The 20,282-nt window shown below is 42.8% G+C and overlaps 2 long non-coding RNA genes across 2 annotated transcripts; both read right to left on the bottom strand.

Annotated features, from left to right (window-relative positions):
• Positions 1-1,775: 1,775 nt before the first annotated feature.
• LOC139566336 (uncharacterized) lies at positions 1,776-4,068 on the bottom strand. Its single transcript, XR_011673086.1, has 2 exons — positions 3,454-4,068; positions 1,776-2,310 (listed from the first exon to the last, which is right to left on the bottom strand). It is a non-coding gene; the product is annotated as an uncharacterized lncRNA (long non-coding RNA).
• Positions 4,069-18,463: 14,395 nt separating this feature from the next.
• On the bottom strand, positions 18,464-20,067 carry LOC139566365 (uncharacterized). Its single transcript, XR_011673091.1, has 2 exons — positions 19,480-20,067; positions 18,464-18,961 (listed from the first exon to the last, which is right to left on the bottom strand). It is a non-coding gene; the product is annotated as an uncharacterized lncRNA (long non-coding RNA).
• Between the last annotated feature and the right edge of the window lie 215 nt (positions 20,068-20,282).

The raw sequence follows: 20,282 nt of genomic DNA, 5'->3' as shown, positions 1-20,282 counted from the left end.
GCACTAGAACAGTCTGCAGCACCCGGTCTCACCCTACTAGAATCCGAAGTCAAATGTCTACTGTTTGCTGATGATCTGGTGCTTCTGTCACCAACCAAGGAGGGCCTACAACAGCACCTAGATCTTCTGCACAGATTCTGTCAGACCTGGGCCCTGACAGTAAATCTCAGTAAGACCAAAATAATGGTGTTCCAAAAAAGGTCCAGTCGCCAGGACCACAAATTCCATCTAGACACCGTTGCCCTAGAGCACACAAAAAACTATACATACCTCGGCCTAAACATCAGCACCACAGGTAGCTTCCACAGAGCTGTGAACGATCTGAGAGACAAGGCAAGAAGGGCATTCTATGCCATCAAAAGGAACATAAATTTCAACATACCAATTAGGATCTGGCTAAAAATACTTGAATCAGTCATAGAGCCCATTGCCCTTTATGGTTGTGAGGTCTGGGGTCCGCTCACCAACCAAGATTTCACAAAATGGGACAAACACCAAATTGAGACTCTGCATGCAGAATTCTGCAAAAATATCCTCCGTGTACAACGTAGAACACCAAATAATGCATGCAGAGCAGAATTAGGCCGATACCCACTAATTATCAAAATCCAGAAAAGAGCCGTTAAATTCTACAACCACCTAAAAGGAAGCGATTCCCAAACCTTCCATAACAAAGCCATCACCTACAGAGAGATGAACCTGGAGAAGAGTCCCCTAAGCAAGCTGGTCCTAGGGCTCTGTTCACAAACACAAACACACCCCACAGAGCCCCAGGACAACAGCACAATTAGACCCAACCAAATCATGAGAAAACAAAAAGATAATTACTTGACACATTGGAAAGAATTAACAAAAAAACAGAGCAAACTAGAATGCTATTTGGCCCTAAACAGAGAGTACACAGTGGCAGAATACCTGACCACTGTGACTGACCCAAACTTAAGGAAAGCTTTGACTATGTACAGACTCAGTGAGCATAGCCTTGCTATTGAGAAAGGCCGCCGTAGGCAGACATGGCTCTCAAGAGAAGACAGGCTATGTGCTCACTGCCCACAAAATGAGGTGGAAACTGAGCTGCACTTCCTAACCTCCTGCCCAATGTATGACCATATTAGAGAGACATATTTCCCTCAGATTACACAGATCCACAAAGAATTTGAAAACAAATCCAATTTTGATAAACTCCCATATCTACTGGGTGAAATTCCACAGTGTGCCATCACAGCAGCAAGATTTGTGACCTGTTGCCACAAGAAAAGGGCAACCAGTGAAGAACAAACACCATTGTAAATACAACCCATATTTATTCTTATTTATTTTAACTTGTGTGCTTTAACCATTTGTACATTGTTACAACACAGTATATATATAATATGACATTTGTAATGTCTTTCTTGTTTTGAAACTTCTGTATGTGTAATGTTTACTGTTAATTTGTATTGTTTATTTCACTTTTGTGTATTATCTACCTCACTTGCTTTGGCAATGTTAACACATGTTTCCCATGCCAATAAAGCCCCTTGAATTGAATTGAATTGAGAGAGAGACAGAGAGAGAGAGATAGAGAGAGAGCGAGAGATAGAGAGAGAGAGAAGGAGACCGAGTATGAAACAGCAGAACACACATTCAACAAATATTCACTACAGGACAGCTGTCATACTGTTGCTTACTCACATTAGGAAGAGAAATATAGATCTGACAAAGAACTGGATCTAGCTGTAACTACATTTCCATTTGTTGTCACAGTAAATAAATAAGTCAACTAATCCATCATGTTATTTTCCTAATCCAACTTTATTAGAACTGAGGCAGACAGCAACATCACAGTAACAGTCTGAGTACAGAACACATAGAAGTCTCCTGTACTCGATGCAATACACATTACTACCCAGACTGTGGTCTCCCCAACAGTACTAACACTCTAACACACTACTACTGCTCCAACTAGGCCCCAAACAGAGCTCCTGTTGTGGGCCTCCTCCAGTAGGTCCTAGACCAGACACTGGCTCCTACGAAGGGGGGAGGCCTGGGTGTGTTGGAAGTGGGACACCCTGCAGGTGTAGAGCTCTCCCTGCTCCCAGCCTGCCTTGCTCAGGGTCAGGGTGCTGCTGCGTCTGTACAGGCCTTCCTTCTCTTCTTCTGGACTGGTCACGACCCCCTGGCTCACCTTCAGCCCGTCCACCTCCCAGCTCACCAGCGCCCCCTGAGGAGAGTAGCCAGTCAGCAGGCAGGCCAGTGAGGCAGAGCCCCCAGAGAGCTGCTCAGAGGAGGGGGGGAGCAGAGACACTGTGGGACTGACAGTAGGACCAGCTGGAGAAAAGAGAACGTTTTAATGTTACATTCCAGAAGAGAGAGAAATAGAGTGTTCAGTAAAATATATAACTTATTAAGGTTCACAGAGAACACAACACCTCACAACTCAACAATTACATAAATGCACAATAAAGTACATCACTGTTGCTGAGTTTTTATTTAGCAATGTATTTTCATTTATATTTGCTGTACTAGGGACAAGGTCCCCAATCATTAATCAATTTTATTTTATATAGCCCTTCGTACATCAGCTAATATCTCGAAGTGCTGTACAGACACCCAGCCTAAAACCCCAAACAGCTAGTAATGCAGGTGTAGAAGCACGGAGGATCTTATCGCTCAATAACACTGCTATAAGCAGATATTAAGTAACTTTATACTCTGCTGTGGGTTGTGGTGCACCTTCCGTGTCCCTTACTTCAATAAAGTGTTTGTGTCGTTGAAAGGGACAGTCTGCTGTTCAAACAACAACAAAGTGGCCTCCCCGCCATTGTTTTTGGTAAACAGCTGAGGGATGGGGCTGGAGAAATGTAACCTCTCTCAAATTCATAGACAGAACTAAGGATGTAAGGACTGACCATCAATAAGTTACACATTTTAATTTCAACCATGTTTTGAAGCTAGAGTATTACATTGTTCACAAACAATTTAGTAAAATATGATTCTATTTTGGGTTCTGATAAGAGTATGGCAGTTGAACTAAGCTCATGAGGCATACATAAAACAAAATATATATTACTCAAGAATCAAAAGGTATATGTAATTAATTTAAAAGTTCCAAAATGTATGTAGCAATCACAGATTGATCATTTAAAGTCAGTCCACTTCGCAATAATATCAGACAATAAAAGGGACCAGAACTTTTCTGTTATACTAACAACATTCTCTGTGTAATTCACGTGTCATAGCAGAGAACTTAACCTGATTAAAGCTCTTTGAATAAAAAATCTGTTTCTTTGTATAACTTGTTCAAAGACAGGTTGCTTGGCTTCACAACTGAAAGTCTCCCACAGACGGTAGCTAACATTTTGCATTCTAAAATAAATACAAATATTTACAGAGTTCGAGTCTTAAAATATCTGGTGTTGAGTATTTCTATATTCTGTAGTGTTTTGTAAGTAGTAAAGGAAAAACACTTACTTTTCAGCAGCAGTTTGGTCCCTCCACCGAACGTGTACCACAGTGATTCAGTCTAGATAAGACGCCGTACAAAAACCTCCTTCACACAAGAGTGAGCACATTCTGCACTAACAGAACCACTCATATAGCTCCACACAGCTTTGTAGAACTTTACTAAACTCATAAAGCATTACACATCTTTACATACAATTACAGTATTTGACACTCTTAATATAGGAAATATTATAGCAGGTAATACTCATGTTTTTTCATTTACATTTACATGATATTTGAGTCATTTAGCAGATATTCTTATCCAGAGCATCTTAGTCCATTCATCTGAAGATAGCTTGGTGAGACAACCACAATAATTAAGTACTTTATGTACCTATATAGCATACTGATTAATGAAGTCTCTGCTGTGAGCCTCCTTAATGTCTCTTCACCCAAATTCACTGCAAAATGTTTTTTCCTCCAATGATGTCATATGTTATCATAATGCATATGGGCAGACTGAAACATTGTCATTTACCACAAATATCAATACTGACAATTGTGCCATTTTGCTGTCAACAACAGAAATACAAAGCATTTCACATGATTATTATTAGCAGTTTATTATTCTGTTCTGAGGTCGGGTATTTCCATAGAGAAGGTGATTTGCATTAACAGCTCAGGCTTCAGTGCTCTGGGAGTGTTTATAGCCCTGAGAGTTTCAGACTGCAGGACTGAGAGCTGTCCATCAACACAACAGAAACCATGACAACCATGACTCTGATCACCATCTTCATCTGGACACTGGTCTGCTGCTGCCTCAAAGGTCTGTTGTTTAAGAACTCTTACATTGGAAAAATTACATATTGTTGAGTGCATTGTATAATGTTTGAAATCAGTCAATGATTAATGTACCTGCATTCAATATTATGAAATATAAATAATTTCTTATTCATCCTCATTGATCAATTTATATTTTTCCTCTTCAGGATCCAGAGGTCAGGTGACTGTGACTCAGCCTCCTGTAGTGACATTTTCTCCAGGAGACCCCGTCACTCTGACCTGTACAACCAACCCTGAAGTGTACAAATGGGATGATGGAGATGAGGGTGCATTCTGGTATCAACAGAGAACTGGAGAAGCTCCCAAACTCCTGATAGAATACGTAAAGACACGGCTAGATGGGATTCCTGCTAGATTCAGTGGCAGTGGGTCTGAGAAGGACTTCACTCTGACCATCAGTGGAGTCCAGGCTGAAGATGCAGCAGTTTACTACTGTCAGAGTTACCACAGTGGTAATGTGTTCACACAGTGATTTCGAGACGTACAAAAACCTGTACAAAATGACACACATCACTGGTCCACTGAACACAGAACTAAGGGTCTTGTTATATGACATCACCAAATATAACCACTTTACTAACTCACAGAAATAATGGTTACAAACTAGTTTCATAACCCTCCCAACCTCCAATGTCTACAAATGTTCCTTCTTATCAGAAAGATGCAGGTAAAATAGTCCTGTTGAGGATGAATAATCCATATCATGTCAACATAAAATCATGTGTGTAGCAGAAAAATCATAAGTGTTGGTGTGTCTCAACACACACAGCTGGCCAACACTTCCGGGGAGCAGAATAGTGTGTGTGTGTGTGTGTGTGTGTGTGTGTGTGTGTGTGTGTGTGTGTGTGTGTGTGTGTGTGTGTGTGTGTGTGTGTGTGTGTGTGTGTGTGTGTGTTTGTGTGTGTGTGTGTGTGTGTGTGTGTGTGTGTGTGTGTGTGTGTGTGTGTGTGTGTGTGTGTGTGTGTGTGTGTGTGCGTGCGTGCGCGTGCGCGTGCGCGTGCGCATGTGTGTGTTTTCATGTGTGTGTGACAGAGAGAGAGTGCTGTGAAACAGAAACTTAGATTTGCATGGCCCCTCTCCCAGAATAGAGCAGTACACTCCCCAGATGTTCCCCCATCCTTAACATCCTTAACACGACACCAGAGCTAGACCAGGAGGTTGGACAGTGGACACCAGACAGACTGGCAGAGGTCAAAGATCAAAGTCAGAGGTCAGATATTAGTCACAGGTCATTTCATAAGTCAATTCACTAGTCTTGTGGTCTGGTGTGGTGTGGAAAGGGTTGGGCACCGAAAGTCAGGCAGAGTGGTTGAGTTCAAAGGTCAAAAGGGCAGAGGCATTGACGTACCGTAGTTTGGCAGGCCCTCGTCAAGAGAGAAAATGTTGCCGTTTTAAAGCTAATTTCCTGCAATTCTACACATACAGAGCCACAGAAAAGTATTCAGACCCCTTGGATTTCTTCACATTGTATTGTGTAACATAGTGGGATTACGATTTTTAAAATCCAACTATCAAATCAAATCAAAGGTATTTATATAGCCCTTCTTACATCAGCTGATATCTCAAAGTGCTGTACAGAAACCAAGCCTAAAACCCCAAACAGCAAGCAATGCAGGTGTAGAAGCACGGTGGCTAGGAAAAACTCCCTAGAAAGGCCAAAACCTAGGAAGAAACCGAGAGAGGAACCAGGCTATGAGGGGTGGCCAGTCCTCTTCTGGCTGTGCCGGGTGGAGATTAGAACAGAACATGGCCAAGATGTTCAAATGTTCATAAATGACCAGCATGGTCAAATAATAATAATCACAGTAGTTGTCGAGGGTGCAGCAAGTCAGCACCTCAGGAGTAAATGTCAGTTGGCTTTTCATAGCCGATCATTAAGAGTATCTCTACCGCTCCTGCTGTCTCTAGAGAGTTGAAAACAGCAGGTCTGGGACAGGTAGCATGTCCGGTGAACAGGTCAGGGTTCCATAGCCGCTGGTAGAACAGTTGAAACTGGAGCAGCAGCATGGCCAGGTGGACTCGGGGCAGCAAGGAGTCATCATGCCAGGTAGTCCTGAGGCATGGTCCTAGGGCTCAAGTCCTCCGAGAGAGAGAGAGAAAGAGAGAAAGAGAGAAAGAGAGAATTAGAGAGAGCATACTTAAATTCACACAGGACACCGGATAAGACAGGAGAAGTACTCCAGATATAACAAACTGACCCTAGCCCACCGACACATAAACTACTGCAGGATAAATACTGGAGGCTGAGACAGGAGGGGTCAGGAGACACTGTGGCCCCATCCGATGATACCCCCGGACAGGGCCAAACAGGAAGGATATAACCCCACCCACTTTGCCAAAGCACAGCCCCCACACCACTAGAGGGATATCTTCAACCACCAACTTACCATCCTGAGACAAGGCCGAGTATAGCCCACAAAGATCTCCGCCAAGGCACAACCCAATGGGGGGCGCCAACCCAGACAGGAAGATCACGTCAGTGACTCAACCCACTCAAGTGACACACCCCTCCTAGGGACGGCATGAAAGAGCACCAGTAAGCCAGTGACTCAGCCCCTGTAATAGGGTTAGAGGCAGAGAATCCCAGTGGAGAGAGGGGAACCGTCCAGGCAGAGACAGCAAGGGCGGTTCGTTGCTCCAGAGCCTTTCCTTTCACCTTCCCACTCCTGGGCCAGACTACACTCAATCATATGACCTACTGAAGAGATGAGTCTTCAGTAAAGACTTAAAGGTTGAGACCGAGTCTGCGTCTCTCACATGGGTAGGCAGACCATTCCATAAAAATGGAGCTCTATAGGAGAAAGCCCTGCCTCCAGCTGTTTGTTTAGAAATTCTAGGGACAATTAGGAGGCCTGCGTCTTGTGACCGTAGCGTACGTGTAGGTATGCACGGCAGGAACAAATCGGAAAGATAGGTAGGAGCAAGTCCATTGTAATGCTTTGTAGGTTAGCAGTAAAACCTTGAAATCAGCCCTTGCCTTAACAGGAAGCCAGTGAAGGGAGGCTAGCACTGGAGTAATATGATCAAATTTTTTGGTTCTTGTCAGGATTCTAGCAGCCGTATTTAGCACTAACTGAAGATTATTTAGTGCTTTATCCGGGTAGCCGGAAAGTAGAGCATTGCAGTAGTCTAACCTAGAAGTAACAAAAGCATGGATAAATTTTTCTGCATCATTTTTGGACAGAAGGTTTTCTGATTTTTGCAATGTTATGTATATGGAAAAAGCTGTCCTTGAAACAGTCTTGATATATCCGTCAAAAGAGATCAGGGTCCAGAGTAACGCCGAGGTCCTTCACAGTTTTATTTGAGACGACTTTACAACCATCAAGATTAAAACTTCTTATGGCTGCAATCCCGGTAACGGGATCGATATGACAACAGCCAGTGAAAGTGCAGGGCGCCAAATTCAAAAAACAGAAATCTCATAATTAAAATTCCTCAGACATACATGTGTTTTATACCATTTTAAAGGTAATCTTGTTGTTAATCCCACCAAAGTGTCCGATTTCAAATATGCTTTTCAGCGAAAGCACTACAAACAATTATGTTAGGTCACACCAAACCACAATAAGCACAGCCATTTTTCCAGACAAAGATAGGAGTCACAAAAGCACAAATAGAGACAAAATTAATCACTAACCTTTGATGATCTTCATCAGATGACACTCATAGGACTTCATGTTACACAATACATGTATGTTTTGTTTGATAAAGTTCATATTTATATAAAAAAATCGGAGTTTACATTGGCGCGTTACATTCACTAGTTCCAAAAACATCCAGTGATTTTGCATAGCCACATCGTTTCAACAGAAATACTCATCATAAATGTAGATGATAATACAAGTTATACACATGGAATTATAGATATACCTCTCCTTAATGCAACCGCTGTGTCAGATTTCAAAAAAACTTTACGGAAAAGGCAAACCATGCAATAATCTGAGACGGCGCTCAGAACATAGTCAAATTAGCCGCCATGTTGGAGTCAACAGAAACCAGAAATTACATGATAAATATTCCCTTACCTTTGGTGATCTTCATCAGAATGCACTCCCAGGAATCCCAGGTCCACAATAAATGCTTGATTTGTTCGATAATGTCCGTTATTTATGTCCAATTTTAGCGCGTTTGGTAAACAATTCCAAAGTCACGAAGCGCGTTCACTAAAACCTGACGAAATGTCCAAAAGTTCCGTAACAGTCAGTAGAAACATGTCAAACGATGTATTGAATCAATCTTTAGAATGTTGTTAACATAAATCTTGAACAACGTTCCAACCGGAGAATTACATTGACTTCAGATGAGCGATGGAACGGAGCTCCCTCTCATGTGAACGCGCATGGTCAAAGAATGGTCACCTCATTACATTTACATTTAAGTCATTTAGCAGACGCTCTTATCCAGAGCGACTTACAAATTGGTGCATTCACCTTATGACATCCAGTGGAACGGCCACTTTACAATAGTGCATCTAAATATTTTAAGGGGGGAGGGGAGTGAGAAGGATTACTTTATCCTATCCTAGGTATTCCTTAAAGAGGTGGGGTTTCAGGTGTCTCCGGAAGGTGGTGATTGACTCCGCTGTCCTGGCGTCGTGAGGGAGTTTGTTCCACCATTGGGGGGCCAGAGCAGCGAACAGTTTTGACTGGGCTGAGCGGGAACTGTACTTCCTCAGTGGTAGGGAGGCGAGCAGGCCAGAGGTGGATGAACGCAGTGTCCTTGTTTGGGTGTAGGGCCTGATCAGAGCCTGGAGGTACTGAGGTGCCGTTCCCCTCACAGCTCCGTAGGCAAGCACCATGGTCTTGTAGCGGATGCGAGCTTCAACTGGAAGCCAGTGGAGAGAGCGGAGGAGCGGGGTGACGTGAGAGAACTTGGGAAGGTTGAACACCAGACGGGCTGCGGCGTTCTGGATGAGTTGTAGGGGTTTAATGGCACAGGCAGGGAGCCCAGCCAACAGCGAGTTGCAGTAATCCAGACGGGAGATGACAAGTGCCTGGATTAGGACCTGCGCCGCTTCCTGTGTGAGGCAGGGTCGTACTCTGCGGATGTTGTAGAGCATGAACCTACAGGAACGGGCCACCGCCTTGATGTTGGTTGAGAACGACAGGGTGTTGTCCAGGATCACGCCAAGGTTCTTAGCGCTCTGGGAGGAGGACACAATGGAGTTGTCAACCGTGATGGCGAGATCATGGAACGGGCAGTCCTTCCCCGGGAGGAAGAGCAGCTCCGTCTTGCCGAGGTTCAGCTTGAGGTGGTGATCCGTCATCCACACTGATATGTCTGCCAGACATGCAGAGATGCGATTCGCCACCTGGTCATCAGAAGGGGGAAAGGAGAAGATTAGTTGTGTGTCGTCTGCATAGCAATGATAGGAGAGACCATGTGAGGTTATGACAGAGCCAAGTGACTTGGTGTATAGCGAGAATAGGAGAGGGCCTAGAACAGAGCCCTGGGGGACACCAGTGGTGAGAGCACGTGGTGAGGAGACAGATTCTCGCCACGCCACCTGGTAGGAGCGGCCTGTCAGGTAGGACGCAATCCAAGCGTGGGCCGCGCCGGAGATGCCCAACTCGGAGAGGGTGGAGAGGAGGATCTGATGGTTCACAGTACCTCATGGCAGTGGTGACTAATTCTCCTCTCCTTCGGGCCCCCCTTCACAGTAGAGTCATCAGACAAAGTTCTACAGACTGTTGACATCTAGTGGAAGCCGTAGGAAGTGCAAACTCATTCATATCTCGCTGTGATTTCAATGGGATCTTGGTTGAAAATCTACCAGCCTCAGAATTTCCACTTCCTGTTTGGATTTTTTCTCAGGTTTTTGTCTGCCATATGAGTTCTGTTATACTCACAGACATAATTCAAACAGTTTTAGAAACTTCAGAGTGTTTTCTATCCAATAGTAATAATAATATGCATATATTAGCAACTATGACTGAAGAGCAGGCCGTTTACTCTGGGCACCTCTGTGCACCTTTCATCCAAGCTACTCAATACCGCCCCTGCAGCCATAAGAAGTTAATTGTCAAATTCAACAGAAGATCTCTTTGTTTCTTGGGACCTAGAACAAGCATCTCTGTTTTGTCCGAGTTTAAAAGTAGAAAGTTTGCAGCCATCCACTTCCTTATGTCTGAAACACAGGCTTCTAGCGAGGGCAATTTTGGGGCTTCACCATGTTTCATTGAAATGTACAGCTGTGTGTCATCCGCATAGCAGGGAAAGTTAACATTATGTTTTCGAATGACATCCCCAAGAGGTAAAATATATAGTGAAAAAAATAGTGGTTCTAAAACGGAACCTTGAGGAACACCGAAATGTACAGTTGATTTGTCAGAGGACAAACCATTCACAGAGACAAACTGATATCTTTCCGACAGATAAGATCTAAACCAGGCCAGAACTTGTCCGTGTAGACCAATTTGGGTTTCCAATCTCTCCAAAAGAATGTGGTGATCGATGGTATCAAAGGCAGCACTAAGGTCTAGGAGCACGAGGACAGATGCAGAGCCTCGGTCTGACGCCATTTAAAGGTAATTTACCACCTTCACAAGTGCAGTCTCAGTGCTATGATGGGGTCTTAAACCAGACTGAACCATTTCGTATACATTGTTTGTCTTCAGGAAGGCAGTGAGTTGCTGCGCAACAGCTTTTTCAATTTTTTTTGAGAGGAATGGAAGATTCGATATAGGCCGATAGTTTTTTATATTTTCTGGGTCAAGGTTTGGCTTTTTCAAGAGAGGCTTTATTACTGCCACTTTTAGTGAGTTTGGTACACATCCGGTGGATAGAGAGCCGTTTATTATGTTCAACATAACATAAATATAATCGTTGCGTAAGTATTCAGCCCCTTTGTTTAGTCAAGCCTAAATTAGTTCAGGAGTAAAATCTGGCTTAACAAATCACATAATAAGATACGTGGACTCACTCTGTGTTAAATAATAAGGGTTGACAAGAACTTGGAATTACTAACCCTTCCTCTGTCCCTCTTAACCAGAGTGACTTACAGGAGCAATTAGGGTTAAGTGCCTTGCACAAGGGCACATTGACAGGGATTTTTTCTAAAGCCCCATAGAGAAGGGCAGTGATTGGTAGATGGGTAACAATAACAAATCAGACATTGAATATCTCTTTAAGCATGGTCAAGTTAATAATGATACTGTGGATGATGTATTAAACCAGCCAGACACATCAAAGATACAGTCATCCAGTTTATCCTGAACTGAGCTGCAGGACAGGAAGGAAACTGCTCAGGGATTTTACCATGAGGAAATTGGTGATTTTAAAACAGCGACAGATTCAGTGGCTGTGATGGGAGAGAACTGAGTATGGATCAACAACATTGTAGTGACTCCACAATAATGACCTAAATGACAGAGTGAAAGAAGAATACATATATAGACAATAAAACTATTCCAAAACATGCATCTTGTATGCAACAAGGCACTATAGTAACACTGCAAAAAGAACACACCAAAGGAATACACTTTTTGGCCTAAAGCCTTATGTTTGGGGCAAATCCAACACAACACGTCACTGAGTAACTGCCTCCTTATTTTCAAGCATGGTGGTGGCTGATTCATGGTATGGGTATGCTTGACATAGGCAAATACTGGGGAGTTTTTCGGGATAAAAATACACAAAATGGAACTAAGCACAGGTCAAATCCTATAGGAAAACCTGCTTCAGTCTGCTTTACACCAGAGACTGGGAGAGGAATTCACCTTTCAGCAGGACAATAACCTAAAACACGAGGCCAAATCTACACTGGAATTGCTTACCAAGAAGACAATGAATGTTCCTGAATGGCCAAGTTACAGTTTTGAAGTAAATCTGCTTGGAAAGTTTTGAAAATTGCTGTATAGATCCCCAACATCTTGACATCTTGACATGATCCCCAACATCTTGACAGAGCTTGAGAATTATTTTAAGAAAAATTGGCAAATTTTGCACAACGCAGGTGTGTAAAGCTCTTATAGACTTACCTAAGAAGACTCACAGGTGTAATCGATGCCAAAGGTGTTTGTAACATGTATTGACTCAGGCAGCTGAATACTTATGCAACGACTAAATTTTGGTTTTTAAATTGTATCATTCTTTACAAAACATAAAAATGTTCTGCCACTTTGTGGAGATTGTTGACAACAACATTTAAATAAAAAACAACATTTCAATTAAATCCATTTTAATCCCACTTTGTAATGCAATAAAATGTGAAGGAATCCAAGGGGTCTGAATACTTTTGCAAGGCACTGTATTGCCATGGGGCAGAGAGAAAAATGTGCCGTTTTATAGATAATCTCATGCTATTCTGTCACTACTTCTGCCGAAGTTGATGCCTCTCCTTGTTTGGGCGGTGATCGGCGGTCAACGTCACCGGTCTTCTAGCCATCATTGATCCATTTTTCATTTTCAGTTGGTTTTGTCTTGTCTTCCTACACACCTGATTCCAATCCCATTCATTACCTGTGGGGTATTTAACCCTCTGTTTCCCCTCATGTCTTTGTCAGAGATTGTTTGTTGTTCATTTATCGTGTTGTTTGTATTGGTGCGTGACGGGTCCTCGCACCCACTTTGTTTTGATTATTGTCATGGTTTTGGAGCTATGTTTTTAAGTTATTATTATTATTAAAAATTATTATTAATTATCCATTTTACCAAGTTTGATTCTCCTGCGCCTGACTTCCCTGCCACCTATACACACGCCTATGACATATTCTACACATTTTGCAATGAGGCGGAGATAATGTTTAATTTATTAAAGCTAGTTTCCTGAAATCCTACACATTTTGCCTTGGGGCAGAGAGAATTTGGCATTTTGAAATAATTTCCTGTAATTGTAAACATTTTTGCCACGGGTTGTGATGTGTTTATATCCTCTGAGCAGGGTGGGGTGACCATAGAGCTTGGTTCAAAATATAATGGTGAAGACAAGGGGATTCTAATATCCCATAACTCTTTGCAATTCATTTGACCAGCATTGCTAGTTAGCAATGGCGCTAGTAGTTGAATTTGTTTAGGCTTCCGCATGGAATTACTTCATTGTCTTAAACGTTCCATCTTCAAACTAGCCATAGAGATCCTATTAAAATACTAGAGGGTTACGTCATTATGAAAATGCTGCCATTGTGGTCAGAGAGAAATCCAAACCATTCTAATTGGAATGAATGAGAGTAGAGGGTTATTCCTGTTTTTACTTATGCAGGAAAATTAAAGTAAGTTGTGTGATATATTGGAAATTGCATAATAGAATTTCTGTCAATCTAAAATATTGTCATATAGTCATAAAAACAGTTTATATGGATTTAATACAACATTTCTGCATAAATAGCCTCTAAAGTATATATGTAAACAAGACAAATGTCAACAAAAAAATAGTTTATCTTGGAAAGCTGAGAGTTCTGTTATATGATACAATATCAGTACAAGTTGTCTAACTCCCACCATCTACTGATTTGAATTGACTGATTGCTGTGAATTTACTGCATTTTTAAAAGAGAATGTAGGTATATTGGCAATTAATGTGAACAATTAATCCAATCATTCCTCTTAAACTATCTGACTAGCTAGCTAATAAACATACAGTGTAGGTAAATTCTTCAAATGTATAATTTTAAACAATATCTTATCACAACTCTGGCAAACCATGGTTGACCAACTCCCTGACCAAAATTGCTGACCTTTGTCCTTTCATAAGAAGGTTAATGTCATAGAGAATGATAGAGGCCTCTAGTGGCTAAAATAACATTTTAGCATGGGCAGCACCATGGAGGGCTTCCACCATGCTTCTGCCATTTTAAAGTAGTCCAAGTAGTCAACTGGGTGGCAATTCTTGAATGGCACTGCCCATTCTATCACACACGCTACAACGGCACAAATATAAAGATGAGTCCTCTGTCTGTATGATGCATGTCCATTCAAGTGAAACTTCCCAGTTGGAACTCCTAACTGTTGATAACTCTGACAGCATGTGTACTCCCCACTAGTTAAAGCAACAACCGATGAAATTCACTTTTTATAACCAGCAGTCAAATTCAGTTAACCAATATGCTACTAATATCTGGTGACATTGATACTGTTCTGTCATTGTACACCTATCTAGTTATTCATTTACAAAAAGCAATAAACAGTTTGCAGGCCCAGTCTGTAATTCCACCAACAGCCTGACCCTGACACTGTTTGACTAATAACTACTTATTCTCTCTCTGAACTGATCTTCAGGATGACGCCATTCGGGCACAAGAGGGCGCCAACAAGCTGAACATTTCAGAGCCATAGATTTACTGTAGATAGTAAGGCTCCAGTAAGCATCACCTGTCTCCATTGGTATAGTCTCGGATCCCGGCTATTAACATTTGAGGAATGTTATACCAGTGGAAGGTTCATCCTGAAATCAAATAAAATTTGGGCTCAGCTTGACATAACACCCTTTCAATGTAATATAATGTCAAACACATTTTTTTATTTGGGGGTGAACCTACCCTTTAATACACAATTTAGTTGTCCTCCTATAGTTGACCATTAGATTTGAATGACTCACAACAGCAAAATAATAGTATAATAAGTATCTCTCTATCTGTTTCTTTTCTGTCTGTCTCTTTTCTGTCTGTCTGTCTGTCTGTCTGTCTGTCTGTCTGTCTGTCTGTCTGTCTGTCTGTCTGTCTGTCTGTCTGTCTGTCTCTGTCTCTGTCTCTGTCTCTGTCTCTGTCTCTGTCTCTCTCTGTCTCTCTCTCTCTCTCTCTCTCTCTCTCTCTCTCTCTCTCTCTCTCTCTCTCTCTCTCTCTCTCTCTCTCTCTCTCTCTCTCTCTCTCTCTCTCTCTCTCAGCAGCCTATAGAGTGCTGTTTTGCATAGTTGTTAAGCCTCACTGCTCCTGACACTTTAAGACTTCAGTGTTAGCAGCATTGGGTCCAGTCTGCTCACTCCTCTCAGAGTCACAGATTATGACGATGAAGATGATGAAGATGATATCACTGATTCCACTGCTGATCACGCTGGGACTTCTGACTCAGGGTGAGAAACTCTCAGCATTCACCCTGTGGTCTACTGGTTTTAACAGGTTTTAATAAGCTTGTACATGTTTGTCCATGGAAAACGTTTGCAATGCCTTTTAAGGTGATTTTCAAGACAACTCAAAGCTAATTTCTCCATTTCAATTTCAGAGTCATCTGCACAACGTGTCCTGAATCAAGCTGATGAATTGAAGTCAGTTCGTCTGGGAGAGAGCGTGTCTATCAAAGCTGTTGCAAGTTCAACCGGCATTGATGATGACATGAGCTGGTACCTGCTGAAACCTGGACAGGCTCCTAAACTCCTCATCTATTCAGTAAAAACCCTTCAGTCTGGAACACCATCTAGATTCAGGGGCAGTAGATCAGGTACTGAGTACACTCTTACAATCAATGGTTTCCTAGCTGAAGATGCAGGAGATTACTATGGTATGGGTGTATATGGCGCCCCAGAGCGTTTCACACAGTGATTTAGAGTCGTACAAAAACCTCCCTCAGTCAGACTGCACAGACACTGTACTGCTGCAGCTGGGAACTACTGCAGGTGTTGAGGAACAACAGACTATGACATGAAACACTGGTTAACTGAACACACAACTCAGGTCCTGGTTATACGACATCACCAAGCATAAAGAACCACTACTTAACCACAAAGGGTCAGATAATGTGGTTCCCAGAGTAGAGCACCTCTGTTCCCAGATATTCATAACCACCACTTTACCCCCATACTGAACATCTGTAAAGTCCATGGAGAACAAGAGCACCTCCTCCCAGCTGCCCACTGCACTGAGGCTAGGTAACACGGTCACCACCGATAAATCCGTGATAATCGAAGACTTCAACAAGCATTTCTCAATGGCTGGCCATGCCTTCTTCCTGGCGACTCCAACCTTGGCCAACAGCCCCGCCCCCCCCCGCTGCTACTCGCCCAAGCCTCCCCAGCTTCTCCTTTACCCAAATCCAGATAGCAGATGTTCTGAAAGAGCTGGAAAACCTGGACCCATACAAATCAGCTGGGCTTGACAATCTGGACCCCCTATTTCTGAAACTGTCCGCCGCCATTGTCGCACCCCCTATTACCAGCCTGTTCAACCTCTCCTTCGTATCATCTGAGATCCCCAAGGATTGGAAAGCTGCCGCGGTCATCCCCCTCTTCAAAGGGGGAGACACCCTGGACCCAAACTGTTACAGACCTATATCCATCCTGCCCTGCCTATCTAAGGTCTTCGAAAGCCAAGTCAACAAACAGATCACTGACCATCTCGAATCCCACCGTACCTTCTCCGCTGTGCAATCCGGTTTCCGAGCCGGTCACGGATGCACCTCAGCCACGCTCAAGGTACTAAACGACATCATAACCGCCATCGATAAAAGACATTACTGTGCAGCCGTCTTCATCGACCTGGCCAAGGCTTTCGACTCTGTCAATCACCATATTCTTATCGGCAGACTCAGTAGCCTCGGTTTTTCTAATGACTGCCTTGCCTGGTTCACCAACTACTTTGCAGACAGAGTTCAGTGTGTCAAATCGGAGGGCATGTTGTCCGGTCCTCTGGCAGTCTCTATGGGGGTACCACAGGGTTCAATTCTCGGGCCGACTCTTTTCTCTGTATACATCAATGATGTTGCTCTTGCTGCGGGCGATTCCCTGATCCACCTCTACGCAGACGACACCATTCTATATACTTCCGGCCCTTCCTTGGACACTGTGCTATCTAACCTCCAAACGAGCTTCAATGCCATACAACACTCCTTCCGTGGCCTCCAACTGCTCTTAAACGCTAGTAAAACCAAATGCATGCTTTTCAACCGTTCGCTGCCTGCACCCGCACGCCCGACTAGCATCACCACCCTGGACGGTTCCGACCTAGAATATGTGGACATCTATAAGTACCTAGGTGTCTGGCTAGACTGCAAACTCTCCTTCCAGACTCATATCAAACATCTCCAATCCAAAATCAAATCAAGAATCGGCTTTCTATTCCGCAACAAAGCCTCCTTCACTCACGCCGCCAAACTTACCCTAGTAAAACTGACTATCCTGCCGATCCTCGACTTCGGCGATGTCATCTACAAAATAGCTTCCAACACTCTACTCAGCAAACTGGATGCAGTTTATCACAGTGCCATTCGTTTTGTTACTAAAGCACCTTATACGACCCACCACTGCGACCTGTATGCCCTAGTCGGCTGGCCCTCGCTACATGTTCGTCGTCAGACCCACTGGCTCCAGGTCATCTACAAGGCTATGCTAGGTAAAGTGCCGCCTTATCTCAGTTCACTGGTCACGATGGCTACACCCACCCGCAGCACGCGCTCCAGCAGGTGTATCTCACTGATCATCCCTAAAGCTAAAACCTCATTTGGACGCCTTTCCTTCCAGTTCTCTGCTGCCTGCGACTGGAACGAATTGCAAAAATCTCTGAAGTTGGAGACTTTTATCTCCCTCAACAACTTTAAAAATCTGCTATCCGAGCAGCTAACCGATCGCTGCAGCTGTACATAGTCCATCTGTAAACTACCCACCCAATTTACCTACCTCACCCCCCATACTGCTTTTATTTATTTACTTTTCTGCTCTTTTGCACACCAGTACCAATATCTCTTCTTGCACATGATCATCTGATGATTTATCACTCCAGTGTTAATCTGCTAAATTGTAATTATTCGATTTATTGCCTACCTCATGCCTTTTGCACACATTGTATATAGATTCTCTTTTTTCTACCATGTTATTGACTTGTTTATTGTTTACTCCATGTGTAACTCTGTGTTGTCTGTTCACACTGCTATGCTTTATCTTGGCCAGGTCGCAGTTGCAAATGAGAACTTGTTCTCAACTAGCCTACCTGGTTAAATAAAGGTGAAATAAAAAAAATAAAAAATAAAAATTCTGGTTACAACTCACAAATGAATCTCAAATACACCAACTAGTTTAGTCACGATCATGACCAACAACTATATTCCATAACCTCGTCCCATGTCTATAATGGTCAGATGATGTGGTTCTGCTCCTGTCCCCAGGTATTCACTGTCCCAAGGGGGTCTACCCCCTACCCTCCCTCCCTCACCCCCGTCCAACCTTCTAATGTTCATGTTGTTACAGAGCAGTTTAGTCTTTGTTTAACAACCACAAGTCCACAGATATTCACTTCTATTTCTTTACATAATAAAAATCATAGACACCTTGTTAGACATTAATACAAAGTATTTTATTAGGTTAACATTTCCAATCTAAAAGCAAAAGCAATAAAACACAGGTACAGATTTAAAGATGCAGAATCCCAGATTGATGACCAGAGCTGAAGCTCTAGATAGATATTTAGAATGATAGAATGAAAGATAGGTGTTCTCTGTGTACAGGGTGTCTACTGGGAGCAGTGGTGTGGCTCCAGTGTGTGAGTGACGGGGGTCTGGTCCTTTAGGGTGGCCTCACAGGTGACTGAGCCAGCCTTCCTCCACTGGTCAGTGGGGAGGGTGAGACTGCTGCTCCAGCTGTAGTGGCCGTCCTTCTCCAGGACCTCCAGGCTCTGGCTGCCCTGCAAGGCCCCCCCGGCCCCCAGCCTCCAACCCAGCTTCCAGCCCCCCGGGAAGCCCCTGTTAGCCAGGCACACTAGGGCCACATTCCCCTGGTCCTGCTCCTCACCGGAGGGGAGTAGGACAGTCAGGGAGGGAGGTACCACACCCACTAGGAGAGAGGATGAGGGGGAAAGAGAGATGACATGTAAGGGTTAAACTGGACAAGAACCTTGAAGAACTTTCAGCAACTTTAATATGAAGAAACAAATATGATATTTGTATTGTATGAAATAGTCTGTGAACATGGCAGGTTATCTATAAATATATTTTACACACTCTTTTCCTTCCCTCCACTATCATCGATGAAGCATGACCACACACTACAGTCAGTGATGCATTAAAGTACAGTACAGAAATATAACTTACATGCTTACAATATAACATGTTTAATAATGCTGCTGTACTGTTTTTGTGTATTTAAAGACATCGAACACATCAAAGTATTATTTCTTGGTATATGAAGTTTTTGTCCTTGAATGATCATTAGAGTATGTGGAAACATCGCAAACTATCAGAATCAGATAAATTAAACATTCACAACTACAACCTTTTCTGAATAATTACTTTTGTGACTTTATAAATGTTCAATTGATTGTATTATAAGAAGGATAAATCTCTTGTACTTACAGTCAACGATGAGTTTGGTGCCGCCACCGAAAGTCCACCACAGTGATACAGACTCATTGAAGAGCCGTACAACAACCTCCTGCCCTTTACACACACCAGTAACTCTCTACACAACACACATTCAACCCTACCACTGATTGTCTGTCAAAAACACCACATACATGTCATAACTTTCAAATTCATTTAGTTTGATATTTTAGATTATTACTATTACCTTTTGCTGACTATAAAATATAAATGTTGGAGATGTGTAATATCTCTGACAAACTCACTAAGTACAAGAAGGCAGCCATATAGAATCTAAATACACTAGGGCTGAATGAAAACACTTACATGTAAATAAATACTATGGTAAATTCCAGGCCTTCCACAGATTTAGGTCAGCTATTTCCTTCCATGTTTAATATTATTATTGTGTTGCAGTAACAGTTTCATCATCTGTCCTGAGGGAGGGTATTTCCATAGAGAAGGTGCTTTGCATTAACAGCTCAGGCTTCAGTGCTCTGGGAGTGTTTATAGCCCTGAGAGTTTCAGACTGCAGGACTGAGATCTGTCCATCAACACAACAGAAACCACGACAACCATGACTCTGATCACCATCTTCATCTGGACACTGGTCTGCTGCTGCCTCAAAGGTCTGTTGTTTTCTAACTCTTACAATAGAAAAATACATATTGTTGAGTGCCTTGTATAATCATTGAAATGGATCTCAATGAATAAATGTCCCTGTATAAAATATTATGAAATATAAATGATCTGTTATTTATACTCTTTATACTCTATATTTTTCCTCTTCAGGATCC

This window comes from Salvelinus alpinus, chromosome 38 (assembly GCF_045679555.1).
Source record: "Salvelinus alpinus chromosome 38, SLU_Salpinus.1, whole genome shotgun sequence".
NCBI classification, from domain to species: domain Eukaryota; kingdom Metazoa; phylum Chordata; class Actinopteri; order Salmoniformes; family Salmonidae; genus Salvelinus; species Salvelinus alpinus.
Note: the sequence above shows the minus strand (reverse complement) of the source record. Positions and strands in the feature narration are given on the sequence as shown.